At 45.7% G+C, this 18,565-nt stretch overlaps 1 long non-coding RNA gene across 1 annotated transcript in view; it reads right to left on the minus strand.

Moving 5' to 3' along the window:
- Window positions 1-17,433: 17,433 nt before the first annotated feature.
- The window catches only part of LOC149371925 (uncharacterized), a 248,700-nt gene continuing 247,568 nt past the window's right edge, over window positions 17,434-18,565 (minus strand). The window contains exon 3 of the long non-coding RNA XR_016292116.1: window positions 17,434-17,602. This is a non-coding gene — a long non-coding RNA (uncharacterized LOC149371925). The remainder of the gene's footprint in view (window positions 17,603-18,565) is intronic.

The raw sequence follows: 18,565 nt of genomic DNA on the forward strand, positions 1-18,565 counted from the left end.
ACTGTGGAGCATATCTTGCTTGAGTGCCCTGCATATGCCAACGAGCGTGCGTACTATGAACATTGCATGCAGAAGCTCTGCTCAGTGCCCCTTAAAATGGACAAAGTTTTAGGTCCCTTAGCCTGCCTTAGGCAACAGAGACTTGCAATGACTTTTCTATTCACATATTTAAAAGACATTGGACATCTTGATAAGCTTTAAACTCACTTGCACGTCACCTTCATGCATTCTTCATGCAGTGAACTTCGTCAGCCCATTTGACGGACTATGCACTCCATCACTCCATAGGTTACATCAATTCTCGCCATTGCATCCTTAGTACCCATTTCATGGCCGCATTTTATCTTCGTTTTTTTTTACCTCTTCCACTCTGCTCTCCTTCTGTCTTTATCTCCCAAATTCCCCTCCTTACGCAGAGTAGCATGCCAGCGATTTTTAAGCGCCGGCTAAATTCTCTGCTCTTCATTAAAGAGTCTCTCTCTCTCTCGGGTTCGATCCCGGCCGCGACGGTTGAATTTCTTTGGAGGAGAAATTCTAGAGGCCCGGGTACTGTGCGATGTCAGTGCACGTTAAAGAACCCCAGGTGGTCGAAATTTCCGGAGCCCTCCACTACGGCGTCTCTCATAGCCTTAGTCGCTTTGAAACGTTAAACCCCATAAAGCAAACCAGTCAAACCTTTCTGGCTACGCTTCGCGATGGCATGCTGGTTAGTTATGGAATGGTTGTCTTTTCATAGAAATGCCTAAATTCTGGAAGCTTCAATGAGATGGTATACAGAGAACTCAAAATTTATAGGTCATTTTAAGCTGCCACCAGGATCAAATTTACGACATATTTAAAATGTTGCATATTTACATATTTACAATTTGCGACAAATTACAAGGTTGTGACATATTTACAATAGGAATGCCCGATTACCTAATCGGGGCTAGCAATTTTATGCAACTTGCGCAAACCAATTCATCTGAGAGAACAAGGAAATGCCCAAACTTGAGAGATATTAACACAACCTCGAGATGAGTGCGTGGCAACCCCTGTTCTAATTACCAACGCAACCACGCGAAACGAGGCGACATCGCTTGACAAGTGCGTGCTCAAACTCACTTCGCCAGCGATTAGTATTTACTGTAGTGAAGAGCATTACAACATGGAGTTCTTGTTCTGTAGTGCGGGAAAGATCTGGAGTTACCTCAGGCTCGTTAGAAGTAACTATCGAGTGAGAACGGAGTAAAAACACGAAAAAACGGCGATGACATAGCATTAGTGTCGAGGACCTTTTGTCCGTGTCTTTCGTGTTCATTGCTGTGGTGTTAAACATCCGGCAAACGCACTTTCACATTCACCAACCAAAGCCAACACACATAAACATAGAGTATAAGGCGGCGTACAGGCAGCCGTTTTTACTTCTCATTCAAAATTTTCGATCGAAACGAAAGTTTTTCTTTCTCGCTCTCTTTAAGAGAAGAAAAGATTTTGCCTTGGTTTTTCATTTTTTCCTAGCCAGTTTGCCGTTATCAAAAAACAGCAACGGTACACAGTTGAAAAATTTAGTGAACGCTAGCACACTCACGAATTGAAGGTGATTACCCAAGTTGTTTTTAGCCGAACGTGATCGAAAACTGATGAAGCCTTTGGACACGTGCCTAAGTTACCGAGAAATATAGTTGGAAACGACACATGATTGGTCTACATACAAAAAGGTGTATGTGAAGAAAAGAGACTTGTATACCTTTGTTCGCGTGGTTAAAATCACAGGTACAAAGAAATGACTTGACGCTAATGCACTTCCAAAAAAATACAAGTGCCGAGATACACTGCGTAAAAAAATTTGCCTAGTTTCATGGGGTTAAACGCTCGATTACGCATTTAGACATGAAGTGGAGAGTGGCAGGGAGCCGGAATTTTTTTTCAGTTTTTTTTTTTTGCTGTAGGTGTCGGGAAGCGGATCGCGCTCGATGAAACGCTCTCCCCTTAGTTTTTCAATAAACGAACTGTGTTGCGCCTTTTGACTTCAGAAAAGGAAGACAAAAATGAAGAACGGGTTTCGAAAAAAAAAACAAACAAACACGTGCGGTGTTTTCGATCTGTTGAGAGTAACGTTGTACAGAAATAGATCTGAAGTCGGGCAAAGCAGGTTAGTCACGGTCACGAGGCACATGTACACCTCTCTCGACTGCCATCAAACTAATGGCAGGCGCAGGTTTCCTTTCAGGCGGCTCCACGTGGCAATAGAGGCAGCAGTCATTCACATGGAATAATATTTTTCCACATTTTTGAAAGCCATTTTTCACATGCCTCTTGAACGGCGTAGTCTAAGGAAGGAAATAAATTAGACAAAAAGAAATCGCATTACCATTAGTGTTTTACCAGGCAGCGTGCAAGTTCAGACTTCGTTTCAAAATTGACGCATTTTTTTTCTTAGCATGTCTACTGAAACATATCGCATGTGTCGCTTCATTACACTCACGACTTTTGCGTTTTTTCAGCGCTTCAAATATTTTGTCCTCCGCACGGGTGGGCGAATTAGTTTCTTTCTGAATTTACACTATATTCTTTTTTGCTTGCATTAGGAGAAACACGTGCCCTTTGTAGTTGTTTCATGCTTTCCGGACTGTTTTTGGGCAATAGCTTTCGAGCAGATTGAACAAAAGCTGTGAGTAGTGCGCGAAGGAACGCAAGTTAGGCAACGGTAGGGGGCGGTCTACCCAGCTAATGGGATTTCCAGGGTTTCGGAGAAAATTATGCATAAGATAAAAAAACAGAAAAAGAACAGCGGGACTCAGGCATACCGGGGCACGAGATCCCATGTCGGAACCTGTCATCCGGTATCACCACAAGCTTTCACATAATTCTAGAATAGTGGGAGGGTGGCATAATGCGAACGTGCTGTCTCTTTTATTTTTGTACTTTTGCATGGGCTTCTTTAGTGTGGAATAGTTCGAAGGGCGGAAGTGACTTGATGGGCCTTGTGTGCGGTAGATGTAGGTGGGTGGTAATGTGGAGGTGGTTTAGTTAGTGGTGCGTTGTGGGAGGACCTGAATTCAATTTAGAAAAGGCATATTGATATTAATTTTCGATATTCGGGTGCCCAGAAACCTGAATGCTCAGCTGCACTATGTTAGACAAGCGCTTCTCGCCGCCACAGCTACGCTCAGCTACCGTCTTTGTTAACAGTATAAAAATAAAAAAAAATATGTTTCCTTTTCGCGCAGGCTACATGAGAGCTATAGACCATGGTCGCCCCGTATATACAGCACCTCAGAGCAATTTCAGCCATGAAAAAATTATTACGTCTTGTGAAAATAACTGCAGGACTATTTTAGCCTTAGCCCGAGTTGCACTTCACCAGAAAAAATACTTCCTAGCATTGGTAGACAGCCAGAATGTACAAAATGCCTGCTTGCATTAACAGGAGTAGCAACTGTCAAAGCAATTCTGCATACGGAATGAAAGGCTTTTCCCTTCAGAAGCCCCTGTTAAGAAGTTTCTTCCTCGTCGCCCCACTAAGCCAGGTCAACCAGTGACACCATCTGCTTGGCCTAGCAGGTCTCGAGCCGTAGGCCGGGGAGTAGTTTGAAGAATGATGCATGGCAGGAGGTGTCGAGTTTAGCACAGGTGACTGAGTGCACAAGACGCCTTCTGTGCAACGCAAAAGGACGGATCTCGTTTCTAAGCCGAAATTCATTCATCGTCGGCCACAGGACACAAACGGGGCTGTAAAGGTTGTGCACCGTGAGGCAGCATGATAAGCCTGATTTCAGGTCACCCTCAAGGACGTGGGCCTTCAAGGAAGGAAGGCTACGTTTGCTAACAACACTTTTTAAACTCTGTCACCTGACCTTTTTGATGCGTTAAACTTTACTGTGTAGTGAAGCAAGCACTTCCCTAGATGGTAGCTAGTGTATAAAATACTTATGTCGTACATTTTTCTCATTTTTGACCCATCTCGGCCTCGGTAACCAACCCGTTACGTATAACTTACAGAGATCGATGTCTGGCTCTCACAAGCCCCACCGATGGCATCACCTGCTGTCGTAGGGCCGTGGCGCATCGCTTAGCCGCTACTGGTGCTGCGCCAAGTGTGGTATCAGGACTCCCAGAGCCATAGGAATATAAAGTTGATAATGACTAATTCCGCATATATGTGCACTAACTGATTAACGCTATGGCGTCATACCTTTTAGGTGAAGCTTAAGTGTCCCCCCCTCCCCCCTTGCCGATTTTTTGAAGCGTACCGGCATTTAGACTTGAAATACGTAACCGTTCTTTACACTCATTCTGTTCTTCTAATCTCCTGACATATTGCGCTATGGGATTACTCCAGAAATAGGTTCAAATTAACTATGCGAGAAAACTTCGTATTTCAACTGTGAAAGCGAAAGAAGTACATAGGCTGAATTTGTTCCAGCATAGCATTAAATTTCGCCGCTTACTCCACTAGCTGACATATACGACGTCGGTTCACATTCCATGCATTTTGGATGTCTGGTTTCAGGTCAGTGGCAAAGCTTCGTGAAATTTTTGCTTGTCATTTGCTTCTAGCATATCACCGAATTTGTAAACGTTGATATACTTGGTGTCGGCGCCCCGGACGTCAAGTCACTTCCTGTTTATGAGAGGTTGGAAGAGAAGAATTAACTTCTGCTAAAAAGAAAATTCTGTGTCTGGCGCAAGACATTTAGTTTTCGGAGGCAGCCCGCTGGGTTCACATTCGCCAAGTTGAATCAATCTAGAGCATGTGACGCTGGATCTGCGTGTGCACAGGCGCGGCCATAAGTAAACGGAGCACGCTATTGCCATCGAAGTGCAATTGCGCTTTCTCCATTGGTAATGAAGAAGCTCTTTTTATCTACAGGAAAGCCCAGCAACCTCCTCTACCAGCATGCGCGTACCACTGCTGGAAATTTCAATTAGGTGACGCGTGAAAAACATTCGAAGACAGTTGCGCACTCCTTTGACTTTTGTCCGCGCCTGTACACTGTAACCATTAAAGCTTTGCGATACCTCGCCTTCATTTGTATTTCGGTTAGAACACCACGCTGAAAACTTCCATCAGTGTAGGAAGGATAATCTGTGCCGGCGTACAGATAGACGGTCTGCTAATTCGCACGTGGGCAGAATTTTTCTTTCAGATACGTACGCACAGCAGACAGGATTAGGTGACGGACTGACTAATACCTGAATCTAGCGGGCTGCTAATGCAAGGTACTCGACGAGCCATTATATTTGCATGCCAGACAAAATGCGATATATATTATGAGCGTTGTTCCGGCAGGGCTTTATGTGACGAGGTACGTTGGGTGAGTGCTGCCAAGTCGCTTCTCTGTCGCGCTCTAGGAAGTCGGTTGTAGGCCAGCCCTAATCCTTTAGTATGTATGCGTCAAATGCGCCATTAGCGCACTGTGTTGCTTTCTCAGTGTTGTCCTTGATTTGTGATGATTTGCACTTCGTTTTTTAGATGTATCAATGATTCTCCTCGTTAGGGAAAGAAGAACGATATGCAGACAGCCGATGACAAGGTTACGAAAATAAAAACAGAACTAATTGCAGCCGGAATATTGTAATACACCGGAAGTATGCATCAGGAGGGCCTGTTGCCGACCTAGATCGCTATCGTGTTATTTATTCAGTGCCCGTCGAGCTAGTTGCCGTTCATCTCTTGTTCTCAGTACGAAATGTGTTCCGCTTTGCTCCAGTTCTTTTTTTTTTGGCGTGAGTTGTGGTCTCTGGCACTGTTACCGGAAGACAATAGTCCACATTGTTCAACATAATAGATGAGCGCAAGTAGATGACCCGATAGTTTGATATTATAACACACTCCGCTTGCTCTTCTCTTCATGCCGCAATGAAATGCACAGAAGCTTAAAAGTTTATTGATCTGTAGCATGCACAGAAAAATTAATTCGGGCTAGAACTTCGAACATACAAAAGATTAGAACCGTTTTCCGGTGGCTTCAGCACTCGATTTGAGGCGCATCTGCTTTAACGGGTTAGCCAAGGCCTCTAAATCTTTAATATATCTCGAATATAGGTTTTTCCTAGCACTCGAAACTAAACCCCAAAAAGTTTTTCGGAAGTTCAGGCACCTATACGAACTTCATGTTACACTAAAGGCGACAGACCGACAAAAAGGAATAGATGGCAGACAGCAAGGAAACATCTGACCATTAGGCTGTAGTGCAGCTGCGTATGTAAACTGAGTGCCTACTGGGAGCCTCACCAGAGAAAAATGGGCCCAAAAAACATACGATGTGGTTCTAATCACCATTTAATTTGTCTTTGATTTCCTGCGTGATAAGTAGACGTTTTCACATGATGGGACAGTACATCAGTTGATTTGGTCTCATTTTGGTTGTCCCTGCTGATATCAATTCAGTTTGTTTGTATGGCTAAAAATAGTCCTTAGCCGATCGCAGTTTTAACTCTATAGCTATGCCTATATATATCGTTGTAAACTATGGAAATGCTTACATAATCTTTGTAATAATTTACTATTCATTTGCTCGGTTAATTTCCATAGTGTCCCTCGCCACATTCATCCATGTCACAAAACATTGCTATGTTGGCAATTTCCTCACTGGCGTCCCAGAACCCTCCTCGCAGCGCCGCCTCTCCTCCTCCGCTCTCTTCTCCTCTTTTTTTCTTTCACGGCTGTTGCGCTCTTCGGTCTATTCCTCCGGCGAGTCTGCCTCCGCGCACCGCCGCCGCGAATCTGCGCGTCTTCTGAACCGCGGCCTGGTCAGCGCGCCTCTCAATGTGCTGACGCATGAACACGTTGGTGGTGGTGGAAACGTTTATTGCCAATGATGTAAATCGTAGGGGGCGCCTGGTTTGCCGCAAAAGTTTGCATGATTACGAGAATTGGTCTGGGTATCGGGCATGCAGCAGTATTGGGTATTGAGCAGTCCGGGTTTGTAGTTGTCGCCAATGTGCAGCCTGCGTTATGGTGAGGGACGGAGCGGGGGGTGCGTATTCCCTTCTTTTGTCTCGGTAATACGAGAGAATATCACTGAAGGAGACCAGGTAGTGCGCGGGCCGCGGGCGAACGGACCGTCGTGTGAATCGCCCTTTAACGCCATTTAAGTACGTGCGCAGTCGCCTTCTTTGCGCGAGGAACGTGCCGGCCACACAAATGGCTCGAAGGGCAACGCGAAAATCGCGAGCCGGTCGCCCTAGAAGCTCGCCAGGAGCAGAACAGCTGTGAAAGACAATACGAGCAGAATCGCTTTATTAAGGCGAAAGCCTTTAATGCCTCATACTGTCGTTAGCAGCGAATGCACTACCTGGTCTCCTTCCGTGATATTCTCTCGTATTACCGAGACAAAAGAAGGGAATACGCACCCCCGCTCCGTCTGCACATTGGCGACAACTACAAACACGGACTGCTCAATACCCAATACTGCTGCATGCCCGATACCCAGACCAATGCTCGTAATCATGCAAACTTTTGCGGCAAACCAGGCGCCCCCTACGATTTACATCATTGGCAATAAACGTTTCCACCACCACGTACGTGTTCATGCGTCAGCACATTGAGAGGCGCGCTGACCAGATCCAGAAGACGCGCAGATTCGCGGCGGCGGTGCGCGGAGGCAGACTCGCCGGAGGAATAGACCGAAGAGCGCAACAGCCGTGAAAGAAAAAAAGAGGAGAAGGGAGAAAAGAGCGGAGGAGGAGAGGCGGCGCTGCAAGGAGGGTTCTGGGACGCCAGTGAGGAAATTGCCGCTATGTTTTGGTCTTCATTAACGTTCCTTTCTACAAAAGGCAAAGTTCTACGCTTTGTTTTTCTGGCTACTTTATTACGAGCATGCGAACAAGTTTACGTAGTGGTTTTTCAGGCGATTTATTAAGGAATTATCCGCCGTATGGTATGGAGCGAACTCAACAGTGAAGCGGAACACAGCGACAGCGCCATGCACTAGAAGAAAAGGGGTTGATTTGTTACGCGTTGGCCACCACAGCGGGTGCAGCTGATCCTAGTATGCCACTGCATCAAATAACACACCCAATTAATTCTCTATGGATGTCTTAACTACTCGGTGGAAGCGCGGGACTCAATTTAAAGGCAACACTTCATTTCGCACCCGAAGGTTAGACCGTTAGCGTCAGTATGTTTATAATGGGATCGTACAATGTTCCACATTTGGCTCACAATTAAATTTACGCCCAAGAAAGCCCGACTTGGATGTGGCTCGACAATAGTATGTTCTCCACATCTTACTTCACGAAGACAAGAAGTGTTTTAATTCCGCCTGTTATCGAAGCTTTCTTGTAGTACAGATGGTTATATATTCGGCAATAGGGTGGCAGATTAACAAGAATAAGATAGTTATGTTTATACAAGAGAAAATGAACGGAGCTGGCAATACTGTTTTAGATTCGAGCTTGCTTTAAATGACTGTTATTATCACCACTGTCATATTTCACAGTTTAAAAATATGTTATTTATGCTACACCTCTTGCCGGATCTCGTTCTGTTAGCTAAGTATCAATGGTTGTGCTGCCATGATATTACCCGCTCCAGACCTTTTGTTTTTGAACAGCATGCGTCTCTTGTCCTTTAACCAGCCAGAATTTTGAATTTCCACCCGAGTTAGCAACGTATACGCGACTGCGTGCCTGTCTACGATAATGTCGCTGGGTTAAAGAAAAGCTACTAGCCACTCAAATGTGTCAAAGTTGTTAGATGGGGCAATTCACTGGGTCAGTGAATACACGCGAGAAAAAACTTGGTCACGAAGATTTGAAGGAAGATAGGGCCGCCCTACGTTGAAACACAAAATAGAACTAAAGAAATCAGTGCAGATATGTTGGTGGTTTACATAGGGCACAGAGGGAGCGGTAACACCATTTTATCTACGACAACAACTCTGAGACAGACTCTGAGTCGAGATGTGAGTAGCAAGAGAAAGGTCAACAGTTTTGTACAGCAGTGCCGTAGATCTCAGTTGTCGCCTTCAGCAGGATGCAGATGAAATGCTTTCTACACTCTAAACGCGAATAAGCCAATATTGGGGAAAAACGGGAGCAAGCTGTCATCTAGTTCACTCCCTTTTAGGAACAACGTATGCCACCAAATCCCGGAGTAGATTTCGACCTCTAAATATATGAAAGCCTTACTTTTGGCAGCGGAAGCGCATTCCGACTGCGAAGCATAGAAGGGTGATGGTTCGGGCTAGTGGGTAATTCACATGAGGTCCCTTAGCGCTTGTGTCCTGTCTTGTCTCTGCTTTTGCGCGCTCTGGAACCTCATGCAAAGCATAGTAATTTAAAGCAGTTAGCAATGGGTGGAGGCTTTTGAAGGCGGCACCGGAGGTCTTCAAGTTAGCTGATAGAGATGATTGAAACCTGCCTTCAAATTTTTTTTACTGCAAGAACTTCGCAATTTCTGAAGACGGAATTTGTTTCCATTGCCAACGCTAACTATTTTGTATTGTTACTGATGGAAACCTGCTCCAGACACTGGACAGCATTCCCTGTCTCCAAAAGCAATTGCGCTATAGAGTGCAATTTACTCCCTTTTTACTCACATATAGCTTAAATTGTGTTTACAGTGTCGTTCAGAACCAATGTGTACTTTTACGGAAAACGGAACGCACCATGTCCCGCTATTCGTTTTTCCTGTTTTTTTCTTGTCTGCTAATTCGCAAAAACATAGTCAAACGTCGTACTCAGGAGCCGGTAAATTGCAAGCTGCTGGGAGCTAAAGCACGAAATTGTGTTATTCATTTCAGTAAAAGAAATTGCCTCTCAGCGCGTGCTGCAAAGAAAGGCCCAACAGTAGCCGAGACATACGTGCTCGCTTTAAGGAGAGACTGTAGCGCTGCATAGCAACAGTGTGACGTCATTGCTTCAAGCATTAATCTGGCCTATTTTCTTCATTGTTTGTACCGTGGCTCGCACCGACTCTTGTTTGCAGAGACGGAACTCGGTTATCAGAGCAAACATTCTTCTTCGGAGCGGGAAGAACCGGCAAGTTGTTTCCTGTAGTTTCTCATGCAGCTCTCGGACTTAATTTACTCTACTTTTTTTTTTGCTCAGGGATTCTCTGCAAATAGGTTAATTTTTTCTTCGAGCGAGAATTGAAATTCTGTCTCTAAGAATGACCGTAATAAGAAGTAGCCACGCTTTATACAGCATTCTAGGGCGCTGGTTGCGATTCTGTAATATTGTAAGAAAGAAAAAAAAGTGCTAGATTGCGTGGCGCCATACTTTGCACTTAAGGTGCATGGCTACTATATTTATTTTAAGCAATACCACCAAAGCGTAAAAATCACGGCCGCTTACCCAAAAGGCATGAGGAGTGTTCAGCGCTGGCTGGTTCGCGAAATGAGTAATTCAATATGGAGCTACCAATGAGTATGTATCGATTCTGTAACTCATTTTTGGAGGCTTAAAATGAATGTTTTAACGACTATTTCTATGCCGAGAAACATTTGGATATGATTTTGACGATGTTGTCATGAAGAGCGCTTGCGTACAGCATTCGGAGAACATGCTTCCCTCTGTCCGATTCGCCGCATGTTTCTGTCTGTCGCCCTCTGCATAGGTGCAACGTTCCGAGCGCGACGCTTCGCCTCACCTGCATCCACGGACTTCCGGAGACCCGGGAGAACCATGCATGCAACATCACCATAACTACAGCACGATGCAGCTTGAGTATAACTGCGGTGCCAGCCTATGCGCAGAAGGCGCCGGAGGCAGAGCTATCACGTCATTTCAGAATATTGGCTTGAGAGCCGTTTCAAGGAATTTGGCGCCGTTCTGTTGTGTCCGCGTGCCCCAAAAGAAGACGACCAAGCTAGTGCAATGGCTGAGAAATTGGCTGCGTGCATGATGCGGCTATGTGATCGTCGACTAGCGCGCTCCACACGTAAGGAAGAAAGTAGCGCGGGGCGCAAGCCATCAGGTGGACACGCCTACTCGAAAGCCGGATTATGAAACAAAACCATTATCGCTGTACAACTTCCACAAACCTTAGAAATAAACAAGATGCGCCGTGCTTTAAAGACACGTTTTATTATATGTACAGTAGAAATTTCTGCGAGGATTTTGAGTATTTTTATTAAAATTGGACTGATGCGTTTGCGTTTTTTTTTTCGCAGTAAAATTTCAGAAGTGAGCCGCGGTTAAAGTATATAACCCCACGGCCCATAACAAAGATTACGGCCTTGCGGGAATACTTGCGTCGCTAGAAGTTGTGCCACAGTGGGCCTTCAGAATTTAACCAAGCACTTAATACAAAAACATTGCGCCTAGGTTATGGCAGTCGAGAGCCGGAGTGCTCTTGTTTAAAAGCAGAGTTAAAAAAAATAAGGCTATTTGAGTATAATAATGCCACGTATCATTGCAGTGTGTGTTCGTTCACGCTCAAGGCAGCAGGAAAGGATCGTTATCACTTTTGTTCGTGGCGCGAGAAGCGACCAGACTAATCTCGATTGTTCGCAGCCATGAAAGGCTGCATCTAGGTTTTTCCAGATTACCGTAGATGATCTTGACCTGTTATCTGGAAGTTTCCTTGCCGGCTTTAAATTGAGCGATGCCGCGAGCAGCGGACATTCGTAGTTCGACGACTGACGAGCACGTTTGTTGCTTACGCCGCCGCCGAGTGATTCAGTTATTTTGCGGGCGCAAGTCAGCCCAAATAAAGAGCTTCGTTTCAAATTCTTCCTGGTGTCTTCCTGACCGCTGGACTGCCGTCACTACAACGTGACATCTGGTGGAGGTGCTGGGTAGCCTTCCAGGTACCGGACAACCCCTGCAAGTCGTGACGCCAGCCCTTCGAGTTATTCACCAGAAGACCTGACTCCAGTCTACCACGCAGCCTCTCGAGCCTCCAGCCATGACTTACGCCGCAGCAGTGCGCCGTCCTGTACCTCGACGACGGGACACAAGCCCTTATCGCCTTTAGCCAGCTGCGCTGGAGCCCCACCTTCTCGCCCCAACTCGCCCGTCCTACGAGCGTCGCACACGGCCAAGGAAATGCGAGGAGTGGAGAACACCCGACCAGCGCCGCCCACTATGCTTCCACTGTGGAGAAGCCGGTCACATTTTCCGGTACTGCTGATACAGGAGAATGGGCATCCGAGGGTTCCCTTACGAGGACCCACAACCCCGACCCGGCCAGCGACCAGCGAAATCGAGGATTTTTTGCGTCTGGAAGGATACTCATCGCCGAGCCGCCTATCGCGTTCTCCGTCGCCATCGTCACCGCGCTATGTATCTCCTAGCCGAGGCTACGCAGTGCGTCGACGCTTCTCCAGCCCCCGAAGATTATCCTGAATAAAGCAGCCTCTGGAGGTAAGTTTGCTTCTGAGCGCAAGAACTAAGATCCTCCATCGACGAAAACAGAAGACCATGCCCCCTACGACGACGACGATCCCTACGACGACGACGATCCCTACGACGACGACGACTACTACGACGACGACGACTACTACGACGACAAAAACTACGACAACACCGACGGCAACACCGACGACGACGACGACACGGCCAGACTTGAAGCTTTTACCGCTGCCCTTACACCTTATTAGGAACGCTAAAGGACTCTAAGCTCTAGAAGCATTCTCCGTGTTTAATTTCATTTTAAAGCATCGAGACGATGCTTCTTTGGAAGGGGGGTAATGCCACGTATCATTGCAGTGTGTGTTCGTTCCCGCTCAAGGCAGCAGGAAAGGATCGTTATCACTTTTGTTCGTGGCGCGAGAAGCGACCAGACTAATCTCGATTGTTCGCAGCCATGAAAGGCTGCATCTAGGTTTTTCCAGATTACCGTAGATGATCTTGACCTGTTATCTGGAAGTTTCCTTGCCGGCTTTAAATTGAGCGATGCCGCGAGCAGCGGACATTCGTAGTTCGACGACTGACGAGCACGTTTGTTGCTTACGCCGCCGCCGAGTGATTCAGTTATTTTGCGGGCGCAAGTCAGCCCAAATAAAGAGCTTCGTTTCAAATTCTTCCTGGTGTCTTCCTGACCGCTGGACTGCCGTCACTACAACGTGACAATAATATGCACACCTACAAACTACACTATTTGCCGTAGAAAAATGCAGCAGCGTAAACTAAACAGTTGGCCAATGGAAAGCGAGCACAAAGAGAGAGAGAAACTTCACTATTAGAAAGGAATTCGGGCACCGAAAAGTAGCATATAGGTGTCATTAATTGCTTACCAGATCAGAATGTAACGGCCGATAATGAAGAAAAACTTGACTAAACAAACATGGTTGAGCACAAGAAAATGGTGGAAGCTACAAAAAGCAGGCTCCGAAATGAAGAAACGTTGTATAGAATCGCATCCATCCATCGTAAGAAAGTTTTCCTTCTTTATTCTGCTTTTTAGCAAAAAAAAATTACTATGATAAACTACCGCGTGGTTAAAGTTCGCTTTGTGTGACCATATAGCTAGGTATCAAAATAGTACTGACAACTAGAATAAACACCCGAGATACTAAATTTAGCCCCACTAAGTTAGCAATGACACCATCTGCAATGAGTGGCGAGCAACGCTTATCGCAAGGGGTCATTGCCATTTTTTTTAAGCTAACAACGGAAATGGGATAGCAGTTTGCGAAACTCAGGCCAAAGCGTAACGATGGAGGAAAAGGTTCGAACAAAACAAAATTCTGCCCATTTTCGATCATTCACATATTTACCAGTTGAAAACTTCTAATGAGTTTAGCAGACCAGTTTCCACCCAATCTGGCGGCTATAATATCTTTTTCAACTTGGAAAAAAAAAAAACAACGATGAACGCCATCCGACGGAGGTAAGCGCAGATAGGGTTTCCGTTTTCCCTGGCGTCCTCAAGCTATTACGAATGTGACAGGCTGTATAACCACGTTTCGATGGGCGAGTTTCTCGAATGAATGGGTTATGACAGGGGCTGAATAAAAAATTAACAAAGGCCATAACGAAAACCGCATGACGGCTGCTCAGGCCTCCAGCGGTTGCCGAGGGCGTCGGCAGTGCTACAGTGGTAGGGGCTTGAGTATTCCCACTCCGTGCAACGGACTATTATTTCACACAGGCTAAATTGGGCGAACGAAATATCGGCGGCAGATTTCACTTCAGGAGCCCCGATTTCTGTTATCTGTTATAATTTCTGTGTTATCTGTCGTAGTGCTTCTGGTGTAAAATCGGCGTTTGGGTTGCCTTTCTGGGTGAACTACGGCCCATTCAGTACGGGTGCGATATACGCTGGCCTTCAAAAGTAGTAGCCTTACTCTCATCAGTGGCTATGCTCTAGACGAAGGACATATCCTCGCGAGAACATTACAAGAATTCTGGAGAAACATGCACGAATTTAACCAAATCACGAAAAAAAAAACAAAAAGCCGTGGGCGGCCGCGCTGCGCAAAAAAAAAAAAAAGTCGCGGCAGCATTGCAGTTCCCATTTCATTTCATATTGTGGGCATTCTGTGAAATTCTGCTCCCACTCAGGATTTCACTAATTCGTAATTTTCCGGCCTCAGTTTTGTGAAATGCAATTGTATTGAGAACTCCCTCTAAATAACTTGGAACTATCAGATTAAAGAGATAGAGTTAAGTTGTGGAAGTGCTAAGATGCATAAAAAACATGCTGTGTCACAATCAATTCTTTTCAAAATAATTTTTAACTCTTGAAGAACATGTGCACTGACAATCTGTCAAGCCCTGATGACTCGTTAATCCGACTATTCTTAGGTCAGTACTCCTAGATCTGCCAAGCGTCCGTTAACTGCGAGTGACAGCGCCCTCGAAGGACACGAAAATGAAGCCTGCTATTTCCAACGAGGTATAAGTGGTGCTGTCAAGAGAGGAGCGATGGCCTGCTACCGACATCCAAGGACAACGTTGTCCGAGGCAAACCACACGGGAGATGGAGTGGCCAGTACTTCGGGCAGAACGGGATAGAAAAAAAATTGCAGTCCTTCTCGTCGTCGAGAGCCGGCGTAAGTATGAACGTGGCCCCAATAACGGTAACACACGCAGTGCTCTTGCTCATGGCTACCTATCTACGGTGCTCTGGGACTTCGCTTGTCGCCGCAACTGTGATGTGTTTAAAGCATAGCACGGCGTGACTGCCGGCCGTAGGGAACTCGAACTACATAAGCGCTTGGGGCTACGCGCTGCCTGAATCGGCGAGGCGAGCGTGGACGTCTTCATGGAAGTAGCGAGGTTTGATATATGACGTTGACCTCAATGCCTGAGGGCTAATGTACATAAAATAAGAAGTGTGTGCATGTGCACAGACTTGTATAGGGGTCTAATCACTGGCGTGCGCACGTGCGCCACCGAAACGAGAACAATGCACAGAGTTCAACAGCTTCCCCACTACGGCAGCTCATATTTTCACGAGTAATTTCACGCAATTTTGTTCGCTGGATGGCCCAGCATGTGAAAAACAAGCATTTTGGTTTAACTCAGTCTTTCGCTGTGAGCATATTATACTAAAATATTGCTTCAATAGGAAGATTTCAATGACGAAAGGGATTTATAAAGTACTGGATCACCTTGACGGCAGCTCGCATATCATTGTTTTCCTTATAGTTGTGAACAGAGCTGTCAGCCAAGTGTAAAAAGAGGCACTTTGTGCAAATCAGACATTGTCTGCAGTGCTGCCTTCAAGAAGAACCGTGTTTTTATGAAGCGACATGAGGTAAGCACAGTTTGATTGATTGCACACGTGGAGAACCCTACATGGAAGAAATTCGAAATCCCCAGAGAGTATTACAAAGGCGCTACGAGAGGAAAAACAAAAATAGGAGAACGAAAAAGAGGCAAAAATTTAATCAATGCGCTCAGGTCCTGCCTGGGATATAGGCTCAGGGTAGAGCACACTTTCGTCATGAGTCTTATTTGACAATCCTCTCAGGCGCTCCTAAGTGCATCTCTAGGCGCTTCTAAGAAAGGCATCCAACAAGGGCCAGTCATGGAGTGCGTAGCGGATTATGCAATACAGAATTTACCCATGATAAAAAATGAGCCAGCGTGGGGTGCTGAATAAAGGTAAGGCTTCTGTTAATAAGAAAGCGCTCTGGTTGTCTCGAGAGGACAGTGAGGAGCTGCATTGGGGCTATAAAAGGAATGCGAGTACTGCTGTAAAATGAGCGAAGGGAGATTTGCACCTAATATTTTAATAAAGACCAGCTAGGCTAGTCTTATGACTTAACTTCGCTTAAATCCAGTGATATTCACAGAAAGACTTTTTATATTGTAACGTGAGCTATATTGGCCATAGTCTCGCTGTTTCGCGTGCTCTCTTCATCGACCATACTGGGCATGCGCGAGGAGTGAGTGACGTCACTGCACACCGCTGGCGCGCCTCGCCGTGCGCGTTCGCCGTCGCCTTGCCGCGCGCGTTCGCCGCTGCCGCTGCTGCCGCCGGGGGCGCAGAGCCACGTGACGTCACTGCTCACGCTACGTATATCCTGGCATAGCAGAGCTAAGCCACTGCGAATGTTTTTATCAAAAAGTACGAAGGTTCTCGGAAGCAGATGGTCGAGGCCTCTAGTTGAGGACTCCAGCAGCCTTTGCTGCGCGGAGAGCTTTACTAATCAGCTGACGCCCAAACAGGCAGTCGCTTTTGAGACGACAAAATGGGCCTCTGGGACGCCCAAACGGGCCTGTGAGGTCTCAGTGCCCAGCTGAATGTCGATGTGCTAGGCACAACAGCAGAGGCGCTACATTATTTCTCTGTCATTAAGAGGAACACGTGAAAGGCCCAGAAGTCCTACGTGTAACTCGCCCTTAAATATTGAGCAATATACAACGAAAAACGCGGCAAAACAAGTTCTAGTAAGATAGCACCGTAATACCGTAATTAGCCATGCATTTATTGACATTTTTATGAGTGAGCAGCATAAACACACCTAGTGACGGCTGGCACACCGCGCCAGCTATACCGCGGGTTGACGCTAAAGCTAGGCTCATGTGGGGGAGGGGGGGGGAGGGGGGGGGGGGAGGGGGTGTTGTCTTTCTCGCTGTTATAAACGCGAAGAAAAATGCCCTGTGCTGAGCGTGGCGTGTATAGATAAGTCCTGGAGAATAGCCAAGCGAATGTAGCTCGCACTTTGGATTCAGTCGAATAGCGACCTCGTTCCTGACTGTGAGGAAGTGCTTGTCTAGACTGTAGGAATTAGGTGCCCGCCGCAGTAGCTCAGTCGCTTTGGGGTTCGGGCGCTGATCCAAAGATCTCGGTATCAAATCATGGCCTCGGCGGCCCATTTCGTTGATGACGTAATTCACATACGCGTGTGGATTATGCGATGTCAGCGTTCACATTAAAGAAGCTCAGGTACTTTATGAGGAGCAGGTTACAAGTGTCGCTTGAAAAGGCCCGCTGACTAATAAGCTTCTGTAGGTGGTATCATGACACTAATGTTTTTATAATTGTTCGCTGTAGCATTCATTTATATATTACAATATTTCAAGGGTCCAAGAGGCCGCTACAGAGGTGGTGGCTGTAAAAAATTATACAAGCCAGAAAAGTACACGCAATAACCAAAATCGCAATGCATACAGTTGTTCGATGATATGCTTAGTGATGGCTGCCTTGAAAAGTGACGGGTCTTCACTGCAGGCGATGAAGGACGGACGGTGGTTCCACTCCGTGGTCGTGCTGGGTGAAAAGGATTAAATATCACATTTGTTTCAGTAATAAGGACGACAACATTTTGTCATCCTTATTCATACGAATGAAGAAAAATATTCAATTTTATGTGTCTGGTTATCAAAGAAAACACTGAAAAAAACGGAGGGGTGCAATGTTTCTACGAACTGTTAGATCAGTTAGATATTCGAGTTTATTAAAACGCCACCTGTGAGGAAATACTGCAAAACGATGAATCGAGCTCACTAATTGTGAAGCGATTCTATTTCATTGATAAACGTTAGTTGTGCGGGGTGCTATATGGATGAGGCATATTCATGTTTAGGTCATATATGTGTTTGATAAAGAAGTAGCTTCAAATGGAATATAGCCTTACATTTGTCCAATGCTTTAGCATTAAATGCGTAACGCTTTCGCACTAATAACTGCATTATCCAATACAGTTCTTAACGTTAAAGCATTATATGTCTCATTAGCCCAAAAACCGGCATCCGTCGCCATCTAATGCACTAAATTTGGATGATGTCTGAACGCCGATGTACGAGGTCAAACACATGTGAACGAACAACTGTAGTCATGGATGACGAAACGAAACGTGTGAAAGTCATGACTCATAATCATTCTGAAATGTAGCATGATTCAGCAGTTTACAAGTAACTTAATTTAAGATGTATAGATGTCAGAACGGCAGTGTTTGAGCTCACAACACATGCAAGCGAACATGTGTAGTCATAAATGTTCAAACGTACCGTATGAAAGTCTTGGCTCATAGTTATTCTGCAAAGTAGGATGATTCAGCAATTTAATGTTTTCGCATTCTCACACTTAAGCAGTTGTGTCTCTGCCAAATTAAAAAAGAAAAATTTCTTTTTGCTACACAAATTTCCCTTTTATTCGTTGCTATTTTCTGTTTCTGATTAGAATAAGCCCGTTACACTATGTGGTACGGGCCAGGACATTTGTAATTTTAGT

The sequence above is a fragment of the Amblyomma mixtum genome, chromosome 1 (assembly GCF_055824585.1).
Source record: "Amblyomma mixtum isolate Tamu chromosome 1, ASM5582458v1, whole genome shotgun sequence".
In the NCBI taxonomy this organism is placed as follows: domain Eukaryota; kingdom Metazoa; phylum Arthropoda; class Arachnida; order Ixodida; family Ixodidae; genus Amblyomma; species Amblyomma mixtum.